General features: G+C 41.3%; 1 protein-coding gene across 1 annotated transcript in view; it reads left to right on the plus strand.

The window, feature by feature from the left end:
• Nucleotides 1-15,020: 15,020 nt before the first annotated feature.
• The window catches only part of pak4 (p21 protein (Cdc42/Rac)-activated kinase 4), a 45,928-nt gene continuing 40,267 nt past the window's right edge, over nucleotides 15,021-20,681 (plus strand). Inside the window, exon 1 of the mRNA XM_005461136.4 lies at nucleotides 15,021-15,866. The gene's annotated coding sequence lies outside the window, so the exon portion shown is untranslated. The remainder of the gene's footprint in view (nucleotides 15,867-20,681) is intronic.

Consider the following 20,681-nt stretch of genomic DNA (forward strand, 5'->3'; position numbering starts at 1 on the left):
AAATGTTTTCTCTCTCTGAAGTCTATTCTGCACGTGAGGAAATGATTAACAATGCTGGTAATATTTCCTACATAACAGAATCTGGATCACCGACACCGTCTCTGCTCCGTTTGTCCGCCGCCAAGACGCATGAATTCAGGTCCTGCTCGCAGACACAGTCCCGCACTGAGAAGCCGTTCTGCCTCTGCACATACGAGCACCAGAGCTCTTGTTTGAACCTTGTGACCTTGCTCGCTGCAGGACAGGAAGACAAACGGTTCCTCCTCATCCTCAGTTAACACTACATAACGGGGGCTACAACCCCCTTCCCCCCCTCAGCTGCCTGTGACTCATCTGTGCAGAGAGGGTTTATTTATTTATATTATTTTGAGGTTTCAGATGTCTCGTTTTTTTGTTTTGTTTTTTACAGTCTCTGTACAGATTTGTTTAGGCTGGAGGAGAAAATCTGAGGCGTGATGATTTGTGGATGGAGATGGCTCTGCGCCTTCTGCTGCGGGACGTTTCTCTCAAACTATGACCCAATCGTCGGGTGTTGCGTACTTTGAGCTCCTCCTCGTCCACAGTTGCGTAAAGACGGGCAGAAAAAGCTCGGAGGGCCACCGGAAACGTTGCAAAAATTCCTTCACAATAAGAGAATTTGTTTTCTTTTGGCCTTGAGAGTAACTGATGACAAAAGAGCATCTCAACATCTCGACCTCGAAAGATTGTGATGGGTCAACAATGAAGGCCGCAGTGATAAGACACCAGAGTTAGGTTAGGGTACCACAGCTTACAAATAATCCACCCGCGGGGGGTGGAAGGTCCAAAACGGGTCCCTGCTGAGTTTGGCTGGACTGGAGCTACAGTCCGTGCGCAAGTGTGACATGAATGAAGGATGAAGTACGTCCCGTGTTAACTGGTGTGTTAGCTTCAGGTTATTTATTTATTTATTTACAGTTTTTAAGACTTTGTTTCCATTTTAGAGCCGCTTCCTTTAATCCGTTACATTTATCACTTTGCTCTACAGGGAGTGCAGAATTATTAGGCAAATGAGTATTTTGTCCACATCATCCTCTTCATGCATGTTGTCTTACTCCAAGCTGTATAGGCTCGAAAGCCTACTACCAATTAAGCATATTAGGTGATGTGCATCTCTGTAATGAGAAGGGGTGTGGTCTAATGACATCAACACCCTATATCAGGTGTGCATAATTATTAGGCAACTTCTTTTCCTTTGGCAAAATGGGTCAAAAGAAGGACTTGACAGGCTCAGAAAAGTCAAAAATAGTGAGATATCTTGCAGAGGGATGCAGCAGTCTTTAAATTGAAAAGCTTCTGAAGCGTGATCATCGAACAATCAAGCGTTTCATTCAAAATAGTCAACAGGGTGACAAGAAGCGTGTGGAAACAGCAAGGCGCAAAATAACTGCCCATGAACTGAGAAAAGTCAAGCATGCAGCTGCCAAGATGCCACTTGCCACCAGTTTGGCCATATTTCAGAGCTGCAACATCACTGGAGTGCCCAAAAGCACAAGGTGTGCAATACTCAGAGACATGGCCAAGGTAAGAAAGGCTGAAAGACGACCACCACTGAACAAGACACACAAGCTGAAACGTCAAGACTGGGCCAAGAAATATCTCAAGACTGATTTTTCTAAGGTTTTATGGACTGATGAAATGAGAGTGAGTCTTGATGGGCCAGATGGATGGGCCCGTGGCTGGATTGGTAAAGGGCAGAGAGCTCCAGTCCGACTCAGACGCCAGCAAGGTGGAGGTGGAGTACTGGTTTGGGCTGGTATCATCAAAGATGAGCTTGTGGGGCCTTTTCGGGTTGAGGATGGAGTCAAGCTCAACTCCCAGTCCTACTGCCAGTTTCTGGAAGACACCTTCTTCAAGCAGTGGTACAGGAAGAAGTCTGCATCCTTCAAGAAAAACATGATTTTCATGCCGGACAATGCTCCATCACACGCGTCCAAGTACTCCACAGCGTGGCTGGCAAGAAAGGGTATAAAAGAAGAAAAACTAATGACATGGCCTCCTTGTTCACCTGATCTGAACCCCATTGAGAACCTGTGGTCCATCATCAAATGTGAGATTTACAAGGAGGGAAAACAGTACACCTCTCTGAACAGTGTCTGGGAGGCTGTGGTTGCTGCTGCACGCAATGTTGATGGTGAACAGATCAAAACACTGACAGAATCCATGGATGGCAGGCTTTTGAGTGTCCTTGCAAAGAAAGGTGGCTATATTGATCGCTGATTTGTTTTTGTTTTGTTTTTGTTTTTGAATGTCAGAAATGTATATTTGTGAATGTGGAGATGTTATATTGGTTTCACTGGTAAAAATAAATAATTGAAATGGGTATATATTTGTTTTTTGTTAAGTTGCCTAATAATTATGCACAGTAATAGTCACCTGCACACACGGATATCCCCCTAAAATAGCTAAAACTAAAAACAAACTAAAAACTACTTCCAAAAACATTCAGCTTTGATATTAATGAGTTTTTTGGGTTCATTGAGAACATGGTTGTTGTTCAATAATAAAATTATTCCTCAAAAATACAACTTGCCTAATAATTCTGCACTCCCTGTATTTGTCTAATTTACAGCATGTATTGAGAGGTTATGGATGCTTGGTCATTTTTTTAAAATAGAATTTTGTGCCAAATTTGCCAAATTCAAATTAAAGAGGAATGATTCCCACTTTTTCTCACTCAACATTTTCACTTTATTTGAATCCCCAAAAGTTGATTCTGTTGATCTGGAAACGTCCAGATTCAGATCAACAGAATCAACTTTTGGGGATTTACTTACCTTTTTGACTGAGCATGCATCAAGACTTTATTTGGATATTTAATGTCCATTATTTTCTTCTCTGTTTTTGCCTGGGAGAAAAATATATTTCAGTCATTTTAAATTCAGCACTTAACTTTCTTCTAATTATGTTCACATCACATGAAAAATTATTAATATACATATAATGAAGTTCACCCTCCTCAAAAAGAGATATTACAAAAGGCTTAGTTTTTATTTTTATTTTCGTTAGAAAAAATGTTTTTTCACATCTAGTTTTGGTTTTAGTTTTAGTTCACTCTAATAACCTTGATTCTCGATCTATGTACGTTAATAATTCGTTTTACTTTGAAAAGACACGCCGGAAACGACTTCTTTAATTCAGAGCAGCTTACTAGCGGTCCCATCCAGCTGATAGCGGAGCAAACCTTCCCGAGTTCAGTTTGCCCTGTGCGCACGGAGAGCTCAGAGGGCTCAGGGAGCTCCAGCACCCCGCGGAGACGCACCAGAGAACCCGAAGCGTCTGCGTCCTGATCCGGGCCCGGAGAAGCGCAGCGGGGCGGCAGCGTCTGCAGACTCCGATGAACGCACAACAGTCAGCAGGGGAGCAATCTTTGAGTAAGACTTCAGCGCTGATACCGAGATGAAGGCGGCCAGCAGACAGGGAAACATGACCGTGGAGAAGCTGAACGGGGACATGAACCGGAGGCCGAGCTATCCCGGAGAGCTGCGGGCCAAACACGCCAACATGTCAACTAAGATCTGGGTGAAAGTGGCGATGGCGATCGCCTATTTCCTCTGCGTGTCCGTGGCCGCGTTCATCCTGGTCATTTACTATGTGTTCTTCTGGACGCCGGGCAAAACGGGCAACAACACCGAGCCACTGAACCAGAACCCGAACCAGAACGTGTGCCTGGCGAAGCCTTGATGACTTTTACAGCACGCACGCGCGCACGCACGCACGCATTAAATAAGTGACTGCACACACCTGACACGAGGCTGCGGCGGCGGAGGTGGATGGATGGATGAGAGATGACGGCACACAGACATGACTGCATCCAGAGTTTGGGATGCTTATTGAGGACCTGAGGGAGGACAGAGGGGGGCAGGTGCTGCCGGGATGCATCAGTGTTCCGCATGCAGGATGCAGGTGGAGAGGAGGAGGAGGGGATTTTTCTTTCCAGCTTTACCCCAACACCCAGTCCTGAGGGGGTTTATGGTTTTTTGTTTGTTGTTTTTCATTTCACTGAACTCATCTATCCAATGAGATAAAGGCATTGGAAAACACACTAGGCATCTTTTATAGCTGCTTCCCTCTGATTTGTGGCTGTGTGCCTGTAAATGTTGGTTATTCTGAGAGTCATGCTTACGTCCTTTAAATCATGGGTGGATTAGGTGAATCAGGACTCCTGGGTGCAGACATGCAAAAGGTCCCGCACTCCTTCAGGACTCCCCGTGAGATGTCGCAGGTAAATGAGTGCTGCAGCTAAATTTCAGTGATCACTTCTCAGGCTGAGTCCTGACCACCGAGAGCAGATATCACAATACAGTAAAGCACTCGGTACAAAAATGACAGATTGAAGAAGCTTTACTGAAGGTCCTGAATCTGAATGCCGCAGCCTCAGCAGAGGTCACATTATTTCTTTATCGAACGCTGTCTGCTGAAGCTTTTAATCTTCCAGGACCTGGTGATTTCTCTCTCTTATATGACTCTTCACTGAATGTGTTTGAGTTTTAGGTGGACGACTAGAAAAACCCTCTGGGTTCTGAGAGCATGCAGTATGTTGGATGCTTTCATTTCTTCCGTCATATTCTGAGCAAAACGAATAACAGAAAAACTAAGAATCTAGATCACTCATTATGACGTGCATCTAACCAGAAACAGGGATTATCTTTTTGTTGCTCCTTTTATAGGTGAGAAAAACCCCAGATCAAACTCAGTGCAGCACAATCACAGATGCTACTTCTTTAAATTACCCACCATACAACTGCAGACCATTCAGTTTGAGATTTTGGTGTCTTTTTCACACTTGTCCTAGCCTCTTAGTGTAAATCTAACCAATGTCTGTGCCCAGTTGGTCGCCCATTAATCCATCCATGCTTTAACTCTTTCATGTTGCTGTGAAAAGGGGACCTCTCCTGCTCACTTCCAGCTCTGTATTTTGTACCCTGGGAACCTGCTAGAGTAGCTTTGCATGATCAGCAGTTCAAAATAATCTTTATTTTTGTCACATGGACTTGGTGAAGCCCCTCAGCTCATCAATTCTCTTCTAATTGGCTGCCCAATGCAAACAGCAGGTGGATGGGACTTCTGTACCTGAGATCTCTCTCTCGCTCTCTATGACATCACACAGAGCTGAGGGGGAAAAAACTGCCTGAACATGCACGGACCTCCTTATTTGAAACTTTGTCCGTGTTAAATATGAGCATCCAGCACGGGAACTGGAGATATATGCCAAAAAACAAGGACAAGCATAAGAGGTCCCCTTTGAAAATTCATTTTATACACCAATGCTCCACCTTATGGAAGCTTAAAAACCATGAATGTGCCCTGATCCTTTAAACATCCTGGAGAACATCCCAGCAGACCTCTCAACCCCTGATGCTGATCCCTGAGAAACCTCATTAGAAAACCCCACCAAAGAACTCTTAAACCCCCCAAGACTAAACCCCAGCCTACAAACCCCTTCAGGAACCCCTGCAACTCCTCGAGGACCCTGCTCTGCACTAATGGAGACTTCTTTTTTTCATGCCTATAGAGGACTTTCTGGTTTTTCTCTTTTTTCACAGCAGAATGCTGTTTTTATTCAGGTATCTAGAGGAACTTAAAGCGATACTGTACTGTAGCAGAAGTAGCCTAAATTGTGATCTCCGGTAGCTCGTAGCTGTATGAAATGCAAGGCGATCACTCTCAGTAGTTGCAGCAGTTTTACCTTTTTAGAGCCATCTTTGTTGTCTTGCATTGCCGCACAGAATGACCGTTAATTGCAGTGTCACGTTTGTACCTCTTCTTCTCAATGACACGTTTTGTTCACCTCACTTCCTTTTTCAGAATTTAGGCTAAATCTACTAGACTGTTTTATTAACAATGTAGCCTTGAGAATTTATTGTTATGATATGATAAACTATGCATTTATTCCAGTGTGGGTGTGTTGTCATTCTGTCAGCAGACGAGCAAAAACAGGCAACGGGGCGGGCAGCTTGGTGTCGTCCTGCGCTGAAATAACGCAGGGACATTTTACTGAAAAGGCCAAGCTGACGTCAGGGGAGTGCTGGCCTGCATCTGAAACAACACAGCCTCCACTTTCACTATAAATCAGAGCCGTTAGATACTCCAGATTACGTGGAAATAACACTTGTGTGAGGACATCTGGCCTCTTCAGTGTGACAGCTGCTTGGCCCTCTCCTCACTGACCTTTCTCATGTTTATCTAAGTAGAGTGCTTTGGTAACCGAAGACTGTCAGTGGATGCTTCTCTGATGATTAAAAAGGTCGTCGCAGAACAGTAACAGGAGCAGGATGAAGTGACACGTCCTGTTTAATGTGCATCGTTTTTTACTTTTTGCATAAACAGCATGTAGAGATCAGTAGGAGTAGGCCGTGCCGACATCGACCTGTGCTTTAACCGGTCAGACTTATAGACTGTATATAAAAGTTGGACATAAACCACCGTGAGGTCATCCACCGATTTAGGATTCCATGTTTGGAAGCCTAAAAGTTTTATTTTTTCCTAACCATGTGCAGAAACAGAGATACCTGCTGATTATTTCTAAGCAACAGACTAAAATAAACTATCGACTTTCACTCACTTAAAGTGCAGCACAAACTTCTTGCCTGGGCTGATTCACACAGTCGTATATTTGCATTAAAAATGCTCCATTAGGCATCAGCAGCACAAATGCGGTGAAGAAGTCCAGTTCAGTGACTGAGTGATTTAGTGAATGTGAGGCTCAACAGGACAGAGCGACTACAGCTTAGTCAAAGTGGCCACACCCCTAATTTTAACCCTTAACAGTGTCCAGATAGAGGAGTTATAGAGTAATTCACCCACTGTACAGATGTTATGAGAGGCCAAAACTCTTCTCTGAACCAGGCTATATGTAGAATTTTTACCACTTTAAAGCCTGCCTCGAGTGGCCGTTAGAGGAACTGCATTTTTTTGCACCTCCGTGTTTTGCTTTTTTATTATTTTTATTTTATCCCCAGAGTTTGCAGAGTTTGATATGACTGCGTACCTTTCAGTTGGATGCTTTTCAGTGCAGGTGGCTCTTATTAATGCTGTAAATTTTCCCTCAGCATTCTCTCCCACTAGAACAGCTAGTAGAGTAGTAACAGCCAAAAAAGATCTGCCATAATTGACTCTCACAGGTTGGATTTTCTATGGAAAATGAACTGTCCAGGAGTTAATGTACAGTGAGTGGACAGATTTCTCTGCCCAATGATGCCAAAATAATATTATTTATCACAGCTTTTCAAATAAAAAAGGTTAAAATCACTCTTTAATGTTGTGGAGTATGGAGGAAAACAGGAAGAGCACAGAGGAGATTTGTGGAAGCAGAGGATTGGCGTGACAGATGCTAAGAATAGGGAGAGATGTGGTGACCTCTAGAGCGAGCAGCCAGAAGGACAAGAAGAACTACCGAGCTATTATGCTGTGCAGTTTGAGATCACAGTGACTTCCAGCCATGATGCACCATTATGCACACACATTAAAGTAGAGAGATGGTTGCTGTTCTAAAACATTAATATCTTTCTGCAGCTTTTACCGTAAAATGTTAGTTATGACAGTTGTGATTCACATTTTACTGCAAAGCGTTTCTACTGTAGAGAAAACGCTGGTGAAGTTTTTAATGCTGAGGGAGCAGGATCAATCAGGGTCGCAGCTTCTTTCCCTCTTCCTCTCACGTGTCCCTGAGAAAAGGGACTGAACTGCAGGCTGCTGCTGCAGTGTGACTGCACAATGGGCTGCGCTTAAACACTAAAACTTTACTGAGCACCTAGCAGAGCCATCCTCTGAAACCCTCAACCCCCTAAATAAAAGTAAAACTGCAATTAATGGGAGTCGCAGAGCTAGACTTTTTTTCTTTCAGGCAAAATAATAAGCTGTGTGGTGCAGACCGTTAGAGTTAGTTCTGTAATCTTTTTCCAGTGTGATGAGCATCAGCAAACCTCTTTCTAACAAAAGCCTTTATTGGCTGATCAATAGTCCAAATAAACAAAATCACACGGTAGCACAAAGTAGAATCCAATGGAAAACACATATAATTCAGACAGGGATTTAAAACAGAACTGTGTGTGGACACGGGGGTTTGATCGGGGATAAAGGGCAGGTGGAGGCAATCAGGGAACGGAAGAAGCATAAAGACAGGAATTAAAAACAAAAACATAACAACACACGAGAAAACCAACTAAAAATAACCTCAAGACAAATAACTGACAGCATAACAACAGAGACAGGAGGGGCACTGAAACGCTGACAGACTGGGACACAGTGGGCAAACTGGGGACTGCAGGACAAACCGAAAAATATCAACAAAGTCAAGGCAGGAAATAAAAATCAATTAAACGTGAAACCTGCACAGCTGTCATGGTGAACACATTCAGAGGATATTTTTTCCTTTTTTCCTGCAACTGTGTGTCAATAAAAGCTAAAGTCTGACATTTTTCTGATGCTGCAAAGCATCCTTTTATATTTACGACCTCACACTGAATTATAATCAGCTGAAACACAGGATGGGCTCTCAAAACTAAAAGATGTCAGCGTGTGCTTCATACCACCATATCACGCTCATACTGTGACAATACCAATACCAAATCTATACAGCCCTTGTTAACCCGCGTTTTCCCCTGGATTAAGAATAGAAGAGAAACACATGAGGCCAATAAGCAGCTGTGCTTGAGCCAGCTTGCTCTCATCACCTTTTACGCACACACAAAATCTCATCAGAGTGGGCTCCAGGGAGTTTCCTCTATCTATTATTTGTAGCGGCTCAGCGCAGAGCGTGTGACAGTGTGCGGGTCGCCGTGCCTCCCTCGATCAATAATTAAATTAACAGCTGAGGTTGTCAGCGCTTGTTCTTCCTCACAAGCTGCAGACGAGCCTCGCGTGACTCAGCAGAGCTCGCCGTCCTGTCCGAACTGCAGCAGCAACAAACAGCAAAGGCCGTGCTGCATGCAGCCTGAGCCAGCTGTTCACACATCTGCATCAGCCTCTGGGTTCAGTGATTCCTCCCTTTCTCCTGTCATCTTTCCTCTCCGTGCTCCTGAAACAGCAGGCCACATGGGAAAAAAAAATGTAAGAGTAGACATTCATCATTCATTTATGGCAGTTTTAATCCACAGGAACTGTGCACTTCATAATATTCTCCAAAATAGACTAAAAGCAATTGGCTGATTGGTGTCTGTCATCGTTCTTAAACTTTCTAAGTGCAGGAGAGGCCGTGTTTTAGGAAGTGAAACATGAGATAACAGAATTACACTGATAAACACACAGGTCAGCTATTTCACTACAAGAGTATTTCACAGGATACAGCAAACATCACACTCTTCTCGTGTTATTTCTAAATCTGGAGCTTCTAACAACACTTTATTATCAAAAGTATTCACTCATTAATCCAAACCATTGACTTCAGGTGTTGAAAACCACTTCCAGGGCCACAAGTGTATAAAATCAAGCACCGAGGCATGCAGACTGTTTCTACAAACATTTGAATGAGTTGCTCTCAGGAGCTCAGTGAATTCCAGCATGTTACTGTGAGAGGATGCCATTTGTGGAGCAAGTTCAGTCCTGAACTTTCCTTGCTACTAAATATTCCACCATCAGCTGTTAGTGGTATTATAACAAAGTAGAAGCAACTGGGAATGACAGCAGCTCAGCCATGAAGTGGGAGGCCACAGAAAATTACAGAGTCGGGTCAGTGGATGCTGGGAGCGCATGGTCCGGAGAGGTCGCCAACTTTCTACAGAGTCAATCGTTACAGAACTCCAAACTTCATGTGGCTTCAGATCAGCTCAAGAACAGTGCATAGTAATGTGATGGGTTTCAGTGGCTGAGCAGTAGAGACGGATTATGGTGTGGAGTTGTTTGGAGTTGTTTGTTTGTTGAGACATTTGGACAACTTCATGCTCCCAGCTTTGTGGGAACAGTTTGGGGATGGACCCTGTTCCAACATGACTGTGCACCAGTGCACAAAGCAAGGTCCATAAAGACATGGATGAGCGAGTTTGGTGTGGAAGAACTTGACTGGCCTGCACAGAGTCCTGATCTCAACCTGAACGGCTTTTGGATGAATTAGGGTGAATACTGACAGCCAGGCCTTCTCGTCCAGCATCAGTGTCACAAATACACTTCTGGAAGAATGGTCAGAATTCCCATAAACACTTCTTAACCTTGTGGAAAGACTTCACAGAAGAGTTAAAGTTGTTATAGCTGTAAAGGGTCTGCTGATATCATATGAAACCCTATGGATTAATAATGGGATGTCACTGAAGCTCATACGTGTGTGTAGGCAGATAAAACATTTAACAAATACATAATTCTCAGTTCCAGTTGTGTTTTTTAATTGTGCTTCATTGGGGCATATTTTCTATTTATTTAAATATTTAAAAATATCACCTCAAAATATTCCATTAGTGTCAGAAATCAATTTTTCTGCTCTTTGTTTTGATATATATGCTGTAGGTACAGTATTATGCTCATTCATCATTTCTTTATATTTTGCCTCCAAGTAGCCAGACTTTGTTGAGGAACAGATCTCCAGGCTTTCTGAGATGCAACAACAACAAAAAACATTTGAAAAGGTCCCAAGATGCTTTTTGAACTCAATAAAAGGTTTGGAGTTTAAAGAAATATTTCAGGAGCATTCTGAATGTTTTATCTTTTGCAGTATTTACTTTGGATGTATGTGGATTTGCATTTTTTGTTCCTTGTTTGCTTTCAGTGTTTGTTTCATGCTGTATTTTTACTTTTGATTGTTACTTTTCTTATCTTTAAAAATCTTTTGAACTTTTACACCATGACAATAGTGCCCAAACCACCAGAATACCGCCTTTATTTCTGTTTTAGCTCACAGGCATTTTTCAGAGTACAAATGACAACAATAAATGTCTGATTTTTTGGTTTTTCAATTACAGTCTACAGGCAGCCAAACCTGAAATTTGTGACGTGCTATGAAGCAGGCCAGACTACGTTTTACATTTCATTTTTGTCCAATACGTTTGACCCCCTGTTAAAGTAATTAGATGCCCAGTGAACACTGGAAGGATGATGAAGTCCTGCTTTGTACCATCCATTCAGGGCTTTCATTACCTCATAAGAGGATGTAAACCAGCGAGGCGGCTCGACAAACTGCTGAGCTGTGGATTCATTTAGGAAAGCTGTTTGAGCAGCTTCACATTTTAGTCACAGAGTCCAACCTGTAGTCCCTCAGATGTTGGTGCCTTTACTCCACACTTCTTTAATGCAGTGAAACATGAGAAAACCATCTGTTCTCAGTTTATAAAACACTTACAGCCGAGATCTGATTAACTATATGTTTTCCCTAAGAGTCAGAAACCACAATGAGAGGAAAAGCAGGAATTTTAAAGGACAAATGTGATTTCTCTGTATAAAAAAATAGTAAATATAGATTTATCTATACATGCAGAAGCAAAGCTGGAAAAGAGGAGCATGCTCAGCAAACACACACGTCTCCCAGGACAAACAAAGCCTGTAAATAAGCTGGAGAACCACCAGAAAAGAAGCAAAGTATTGATCCAAATTTGCAATGGGACAAAAAAGCTGCTATTTGAAATGTAACAAATTTGCTTCCACTGCAGAAATAAATGATCAAACTCTCGCTCAATGAAACCTCTAGTTATATAACTTTCTCCTAAAGCTGCAAGTAAAGTTATAATCAGCTGATTGTCATTAGAGGTTAGCAGGTTAAGAGATTAATGTAGGTTTTTCTCAACATATTAATACAGTAAGCAAGACTATCTAAATGGGAAGATGTTTCCACCGAGAGAAACTCTCAAAGGTGACCTTTCCTGCTCATTTCCAGCTCCGTGTGTTTAGGTTTCAGGGACATTTAATATGAGCACCAACTACTGTAACAGTAAATATATGACAGAAAATAAGGGGGGACGTGATAGCTTCATCTCCAGACAATGAAACCTGGAACAGAAGAGGTGTATGCACTTAGTATTGGCAGAAGAAATCTGGTAAATGCGTCATATGAAAATTTGCTGTTCAATAATAAAACATACACAGAAACGTACATCTTTGAGAATAAAATAAAACTTCACAGTTTAGTTCACAAATTTCATTATTATTTTTATCATTTCTGAAACTAACAATGACATTACTCCATCAGTGTGTGAGGAACAAAAAGAAAACTGTCTCCTCACTCATCAGGCCTTTTTGAAAACCTCTCACCGTGACGAGGACGCCACAGAGCAAAGCTTGACAGAGCAGTGTGTGCATTTGATCACTAGAGGTCAGTGTTGTGCAGATCAAACTGCAAAGACACTGAGGTAATATCCTGGCTTTTACAGTGATGAGGGAAATGTGGTTAATGACGTAATGGAGCCGTTTGCTTGTTTTTAAACAAGATTACAAATGTTTTTAAAAGTTGCAATTAATTCTCAATGTTAAGTAAAAATTTACTTACATTATGGATTTACATTTTTCTTTAGTTGAAAGAAATAGCTAAAGTTGAAAGTGATACTGCAGAAAAATATGTTCTTCCATCCATCCATCCATTCATTCATTCATTCATTAATTCTCATCCAGATCAGAGTGACGGTGGAGCCTGTCACAGGGTGAGAGGCGGAGTACACTCTGGACAGCTGGCCAGTCTATCACAGGATTATTATACATTATTTAATCATTTTTATTGAGTTCTGCTTCACTGATGTTGCTGGTTGAGGTCAAGCTATCATAATGTAATTTACCCTGTTGTGTAGTTTCATCTGTAGCAGCACAGGAAATACTGATGAGATCATCACATACAAGGAAACTAATAACTTGCTGCTGTCCCACAAATATGGAGCAGTATCTAGATTTACAAAATAAAACAGTTGCTCAGGCTGAAAGCACAGTAAACAGGAGTTTACATGGTTCATGGAATATTTCACTCTTATCATATCAACTAAATAGACTTAAGATTTTATGTGGAATCAAATATGATCAGTCAGTATGTGCTAGAAAAGATCTGTAATTTTTTAATTATTTAAAAAAAAAAATGTAAACCCAGTTACTAGTTTAACAAACTGGTTTATTTGTGTAGTAAATCATTTTTTCACATTATGAATGGACTAAAAATACAAAATTGCAGAACGTACGAAGTAAAATTCAACAGTACTTTTCTCCTGTTCTAATTGGATTAATTACTTGGTGAGTATTTGAACTTATTATTAGGTAATATTGTTGTTTATACAGATTTAAACATCTTTATTCGAAAAAAGAAATCTGTAAAAACAGACATTTTTTTCATGTAACTTTAAAACATCTGTATTTTAATTAAGATGATTTTATTTTTTTAAATACCACAAAAAATTGATTATTATTGTACATTTCTGATATTTTTTACAGTATTTTTGTGGGAAAAATAATATTAATAATAATTACAGTGCAGTGTATTGATTCATTAGCCAGGAAACAATGAACACAGAGCTGCTGACCCACAAAGACTAAAAATACAAGCAATGGGAACTTTAATGTTACTTTTTTCACAGAACATATTATGATGAGTGTATGTTGACCAAAATTAAATATATTTTACATGTTTGTCAGTGTGTTGTACTGCACATTACCAGACATGAGATTTGTCCTCAGTATCTCCTCCCCTGTTGTTGCCAAACACTGATTAATACAAAGAGCTTTTTTTTGTATCACAGATGCGAGGATAACCAAAGCTTAATTTGTTTTTTAAAAGTCTCTGTCTTCAGATGGCAACATAGCAAAATCAGGGCTTTCAGTGGCAGATTAATGAATATGGTTGTTTATACAGTTTTAATTCCTCTTCATCCAAACAGAGACACCTTCTCTGGGTCGTTCTCACTGCACTGCGGTGCTGCTTGGCATCACTGGGGTGTTTTTTTCTGGATGGTAAGCATACTGTTGCAGTCCCCTTTAACAAACTCGTGAGCAGCTCTGAACCAGCTGTGATGAAAATGGTGAATTCACAGATCCCCAGAGTATGCAGATGTGTTATTCTGGGATAAGGTGAGGATATTCTGGTTCAGACAAAGCTTGTCTGGGCTGTTCTCACTGCAGTGCGGTGCTAAACCTCCACAGAGAAAAACAGTTTTTCTTTGTGAAAGTTTAGCATTTACTTTAGCTCCTCCGAACTAACCCTGAACTTTCCCTCTGTTGCCCCGAGCTTCTTCTGGATGATCACCACCACCTGCGGACTGTCAGATATCTGCACTCCTCACTGTGCAGCTACCTCATTCCTATCTCTTCGCCCACCTTCCTTGCTTTCCTCATCTCCTACAGGAGCAACAGCAGCAAGGCGATGACTTGTCCCTGAACTTATACCGAGGAGTGACGTCGCTATGATCCATGAGCTCCAACTTTATCTGGCACAGAAAGTCGAATTGCATCCAAATAGCTGTTCTCAAGGCTGTAGTCCCACCTATCCATCACCACCTCTGCATCACACAATAGGAGCCTGGCCCTGTATCAGCAACTTCTGTTCCCATCTCTCCTGGTGAATCATTAACCAACCCTACTTGCCGCAGTTTTATTTACTAAAGTTAAGATAAAACCTACCATATGAGCTCATAGTGAAGTTGTTTGTCCCTCTTATTGATTGAAATGTCTCTGTTTTATAGGAATTTACTGCATATTCTACATATTAATGCATGTACGTATGTGTGCCTGCATTGCTTCGACATGGTAGATTAAAAAAACAAAACAAAACTAGCCCCCCCCCCCCAAAAAAATATATTTGATGACAGCATGGTAAAACTGGAAATTCTGTTTTTGGTGTGGCATCCCAGTATTTTTAGTGGCCCCCTATGAAAAAATTCTGGAGGTGCCCCTGTATGAGAATCCATCAGTCCCGCAAATATGACGATTGGCTACATTTGTAAAACAGACTTTTTTGTACCACTGTGTTTAGTCACTGTAACATTAAAAAACACTCTACTGCCATGAGATCAATACATTTCTTCTAAAAAATTTATTTTTTGGTTTGTTTCTCTTGTTTTAAACTTACATTAACTCTCAAGATATAAACCTAAATAGTTCTGTTATGGAAAGCATTCTGAAGTAGTTAGCAATGGGGTTTATTGAAAGGTTCAAATTCCCGGGTTGGCTGAGACCTTTCTGTGTGGAGTTTAGATGTTCTCCCTGTGCCCTTGTGGGATCTCTTCAGTTACTCCAGCTTCCTCAAACAGTCCAAAGACATGCATGTTAGGTTAGCTGGTGATTTTAAAGCAGCTGGATGTAAGATTATATGGAGAGTGCAGACAAATCTTTGTCATGCAAAGAAGAAGCCATATGTGAACATAATAATCCCACAAGGGAAATTTATTGTGTTACAACAGCGGGATAAAGAATAAAAATAGTGCAGTCTACAATAAATAAAGAACAAAGTTAAAGTGCCACAGGCGCATAGTGACGGCCTGTGAGATTGTTATATGTAAACATTTTCCACTGTGATTAAAAAACAAAGAAAAGAAAGAATAAAAAAATTAGGTTAAGTTAAAGTAAAGTAAAAAGTGAGACTGAGATGGTAAAAGAGAGTAGTGTGAATTGCATTAATAAATAATACGTGCACTACAAATGTAAGAAACAGCTGGGAGGAAGGTACAGTATTAGTCTACCGGTGGGCGGTAATGTTTACCAACCACAAAGAAGAAGAAAAAAAAGCCGAAGAAGAGTCGTCTCCCGGTAGCCCGTTGCTAACTCGGTTTCCATGGAGATTGGTTTCAGTTTCCCGGATGTTCCAGTTTCCTCTGTTCAACATGGCGTCGGGAAAGTAAGACTTCGGCTAATATCACACAGTTTGCCCTGAAGTTAGTCCGCTCCCGCCCTTCTGATTTTTGGAAAGTTTCCAAGTACGTCGCGGGGTCGGCAGAAAAAGTTTTCCTGGGACATCCCTGGTGAGTATCCCCGCGTGGCTCTGACTTCGGTTACCGGACCGTGCTGTGGGTTAGCTTGTGGCGCGTCTCCGCTCCCCGCTGAGCCGCTAACGGAGGCTAGCGTTAGCTGCGCTCCGGTCGGTCCGGCCAGTCCGGGTGTGAGGATACCGGAGCAGCCTCCTTCAGTCTGCTCTCCTTGTGTTTGTGTGTTAGCTCATGAATCACTCAAAGCGTAGACTAGAGTGAATCGTGTCTGAACTGTGAAATCAAAAATCTGAGGGCCACTTGTGAAAGTTGTTAAACAATAAAAATGTGAAGCTAACTTTAGGTTCAGACTGTCTTCCTTTGCTAAGATCTCATACGCTCACAGGATGGCTCATTTGCACACCCAGGAGACAAACGAGTTCTGGTAACGCTGAGTCTGCCAGTCTGCTTTCTGATAAGTTCAGCTGGTTCCTGATAATCACGATCACGGTGAACTTCCGTTTTCACCTGTGAAGGAGGACTGAATTGTTTGTGTGGGCAGGCTAAAGCAGGAAAAGAGGATATTAAGCTGCTCCCTCTCTCTCTCGTGCATGAATGAATTCTCCTTTTTAGTTTCTTTTTTCCCCTCCCACTTCTTTTCCTCTTGGCTGGCGGATGTCATGTTATGGATTGCATTTGTGTTGTGCTTCGTGAGTGTGCAGTGAGAGGAAGGGGGGGGGGGTTTGTGTTTGTAAGGTCGTGCGGTTGGTGCTGGGCACACCATACATTCCTGGGATTCCAGAGAAGCTGTATGAAGGGGTCACTCGTCTCTCTCACATATGCACCATTCCCAAACAGCAGCGGGAACATCTACATCATGTATGGCAAAATATTCATCAGCAATATTCACGTGTTAAGTTGCGAGATGGGATGCAGCTGCAAGACAGCTGATATCCATCTACTAGTAAGTAAGATAAACAGTTAAGTTTATCTGCTGGAGAGTTCAAAGGCAGTGTGATGAAAAGGTGAAAGTCTTTTAAAAAGATGTTAGTGTTTATAGCACAGAAGTGGGAACAGATAACAAGAAAAGTACATTTAAATAAACTATGGATACATGAGGATAGGATTTAGGCCAAATTCTTTTGACAGTATCAGCTCAGAATTTCACAATCAGTACAGCCATATTGAAAAGTTATATTTTTGTTAGATAGTAGCTAACTGACTAATATCTCTTTGGGAAAATGCAACTTATGGATGGCATTTGTTCTGCTAAATTACAACAACCTCAACTGAATCTGAAAGAAACAAATGGCAAGTTTACTGGAAAAAAATTGGAAATGTGTGTGTTTTCTTTGAGTGATTGTTCATTGTGAACAAAAAACACAGCATATGTGCTGAATATGAATCTAACAGTGTTAAGATAACATGGTTTTAAAATACCTTGTTAGGTACCTGATAATTTAAAATTATACAAACCTAAGCCAAAAGGACAGGTGAAAGAAAGTAATTAGCTTTTCTAGCAGAAAATGTTTAAGTTCTGTTTACTTTTTCGGGTTTCCAGAACAGCTTTAATAAAAAGCATCTTCTTCTGTCTGCTGGTAGTTGTAGAAACATTGGAATTGTCTGCTCTGTGGTGGAAAAACGAGGAGCCAACCAAGGTAATCAAACAGGAAAAACAGGCTGGCAGGTTAAACAGTCATCCTCACTGACATATTTGGACCAGATAAACCAAATCCACGCAGGTCATAGAAGCAGCAGACAATCAACAAGTGGAAAAATAAACGACTTTGTGTGGCAGACAAGGGGCATATAGAGAGTCTGTTGGGAAAGGAGCATTAAGTGTATGCTGCTGTTTGGTTTTTGTTTGTTTTTCCTTAAAGTAGGATATCAGTATTATACTTTATTCTCCTCCTGAAAGGAGGCTCCAGTTGGCTCTCCCTGTAGGGTAAAAGAGGGGGTTTTGTGGTACCCTGGAGGTTGCTCAAAAAGCCCTCATCCCAGTATAAATAATCAAAACTGGTCCCAAAAGATGCTGCTTGGTGTTTATTCTGCTTGCTGGCAGGAAACTTATTATGCTACCTGGCAGGATAAAGACATTTAACAACACTTTTTAACTTTAATTTTACTACTTCATAATAATTTCCTTTGGCTCAGACAACAATAAACCACAATGTCTGCGGGTAGAAGTCTGTTGGGAACCTTTGCTGCATCCATCTTTCCTTCATTTCCTGTCATTTGCCTGCTGGCACTATGTAACAGGGCCAAACCTAAGAGAGCCCTGCCAGTTTCAGTCACTGACTAGCAGTTTCACTGGCTGAAATGAAACCTGTTCCTGAATTTATTCCCAAGGTCATATGATTTATCGAAGTGCTGTGACTCATTACTGATGATGATTGAAATGATGGCACAGATCTTTTGGGGGGGGGGGGGGGGACAAAACAAAACTAGAACTTTTGGCCTATGGGTCAGAAATGTGTCTGGAGAAGGAAGAATGAACTGACCTATAGTAATGCATGATGGTGGCTCAGTGATGTCAGAGACTTCTTTGATTCCTCATGTAATGCAAAAGTCTACAAAGTACAACTGGCAACATGTAGTAAATAAAGTATCAGAAATCCTGGAAGAAAATAATAATAATGATAATGGATTGCATTTATATAGCGCTTTTCTAAGCACCCAAAACGCTTTACAGTTCCACTATTCATTCACTCTCACATTCACACACTGGTGGAGGCAAGCTACAGTTGTAGCCACAGCTGCCCTGGGGTAGACTGACAGAAGCGAGGCTGCCATATCGCGCCATCGGCCCCTCTGGCCAACACCAGTAGGCGGTAGGGTAAAGTGTCTTGCCCAAGGACACAACGACCAGGACAGAGAGAGCAGGGGGATCGAACTGGCAACCTTCCGGTTACAGATGAGCTTCCCAATCTCCTGAGCCACGGTCGCCAAAATGTATTGCTGTCAGTGAGGACGCTGATGCGCAAGCATTGATGGACCTTTCAGTAGTAGTACAGTGACCCAAGCATACCTCAGAATATTGGCTTTAGGTTTCAGAGGAAGTCCTAGATAGTGGCTGTCTGAACCATTAATATGGAAAAGCTGTGGCGGGACTTGACTAAGGCAGTTAGAAAGAAGTGTACTTATAGTTACGAACTTTGAGGTGCTGTTTTATGCAGAATTTACTAGACAAAGCTAGACAAACTTCTTCCATAATAAAGGCCCATTTGGCAGCTATTTCAGTGTGCAGTGTGGGCTTTGGTGATAAGCCTGCTGGACACTGAATTTATGCCAATAAACCTAATACACAATGGGGCTAAAGATTTTTTGCTTCTAACTGTATTTAGCAGTAAAGAAGAGGCATTCAAAAATATATCTGATCACTTGCTATATGCTACTTTTTTCAAATTCCTCTGCAGTTTCTGTATTTTCTTTGATCATATTTATAAAGCTGCAGTACCTAAAATCTACTGAGTTTGAAGGATTCACTCCAAGCAGATTTAAGAGTTTTTCTTGATTTTCGGCCAGTTTTTAGGTGAATCACAGCAGAGGAGGCGAGCCATGAAGGTGGAAATGATCAGAAATCACAGATGACTGTTGACAGATGTGTCCAGCAGGAGACAGAGCTGCTGGCAGGAGGGATGTTGTCATTGCTTTGATGCGAACTGACCAGAAGGGCCCGAACGCAGCTGCTGTTCAGGCTTCTTCTGTGAAGTCCAAACAGCTTTCACAGCGATGTACAAGGTGATGGCTGGAGGCAAAAGGGCAATAACAGGCAGGAGCATGAGGTGTGTGTGGTGATTTGTTATCGAGAAAGAAACTGATGGTGTTGAAAGGAAAAAAAAGAAACAATTTTCTGGTGTGGTCTGAGTAAAGGGCAACAGGATGTCTATTTCAAAAAAGTTTGAGATCACAAAGTTGCAGCCACTATGTTTCCAGGTATGAAAGTTTGAAGACATGACGGCTGTCTGACATTACATTTGACTAGAGTCTGTGATGCACGTTTTTCCTTTTTCATTTAGTTCTGATCCTGTGTGATGACTTGAGGTGAAAAAATGAACTTCTGAGCCTTTGAATAGTTGTAATCAATTAAAATTTTTAAAAGTAGGAAATTAACTTTCTTTACTGATAAATAGCCGTGAAGTTGATTAGTCACCACCACCAACAGCAATTAAAGCCTAAACAACCCCCCCCCCCCAAAGAAAATCTCTTTAACTGTTGATCAAACTAGTAAATTGAACACGTCACTTTGGGCCCTGGAAATTTATGATTGCTGTTTATTATTTAATAATTACTGAATTTAATTTGTTTATTGACTTTTATGACAGCCAATATAAAGTGGAGCCCTTCAGTCCTTCTACTTCCTGTTTATCCCATTATAAAGAGAATGGAGGAATATGAATAAATATGATTGAAAAAGGCTTAATGGCTAAAATAACTACATGTACCTGCTTTTAGACAAAAAACAAAACAAAACACATTTTAGTTTGTAATATATAAGAATAATGTGTTAGTAAAAAACAACAGTTTTGACCTTCAGTCAACAGAGATAAAAATAGGATACACTCCTCTTATCTTATAACTTAATAATAATATGGCTTAAGCTCAAATTAGCAGAAGAAATGGCTGCCTAAATGTTTAATTGGGTTAAAATCTTTACCCGATGAAATGTTCCATTATAGGCTGATCTTCATAAGGCCATTGTGGAATACAGTAAGTGGAGTAAGTGCCCCCTGTGAAACCAGAAGTCTATGAGAGTGGGAGGTCTTGACTATTTAGAAGTTCTTTGTTTGTATCCACATGTGAAGTTGCAATTACCTCCATTTTCCTTCTGTCCTGTTTGTGTCGTTGCTTGTTGAGTTGATGCTGTAGTGG

This window comes from Oreochromis niloticus, linkage group LG14 (genome assembly GCF_001858045.2).
Source record: "Oreochromis niloticus isolate F11D_XX linkage group LG14, O_niloticus_UMD_NMBU, whole genome shotgun sequence".
Classification (NCBI taxonomy): Eukaryota; Metazoa; Chordata; class Actinopteri; order Cichliformes; family Cichlidae; genus Oreochromis; species Oreochromis niloticus.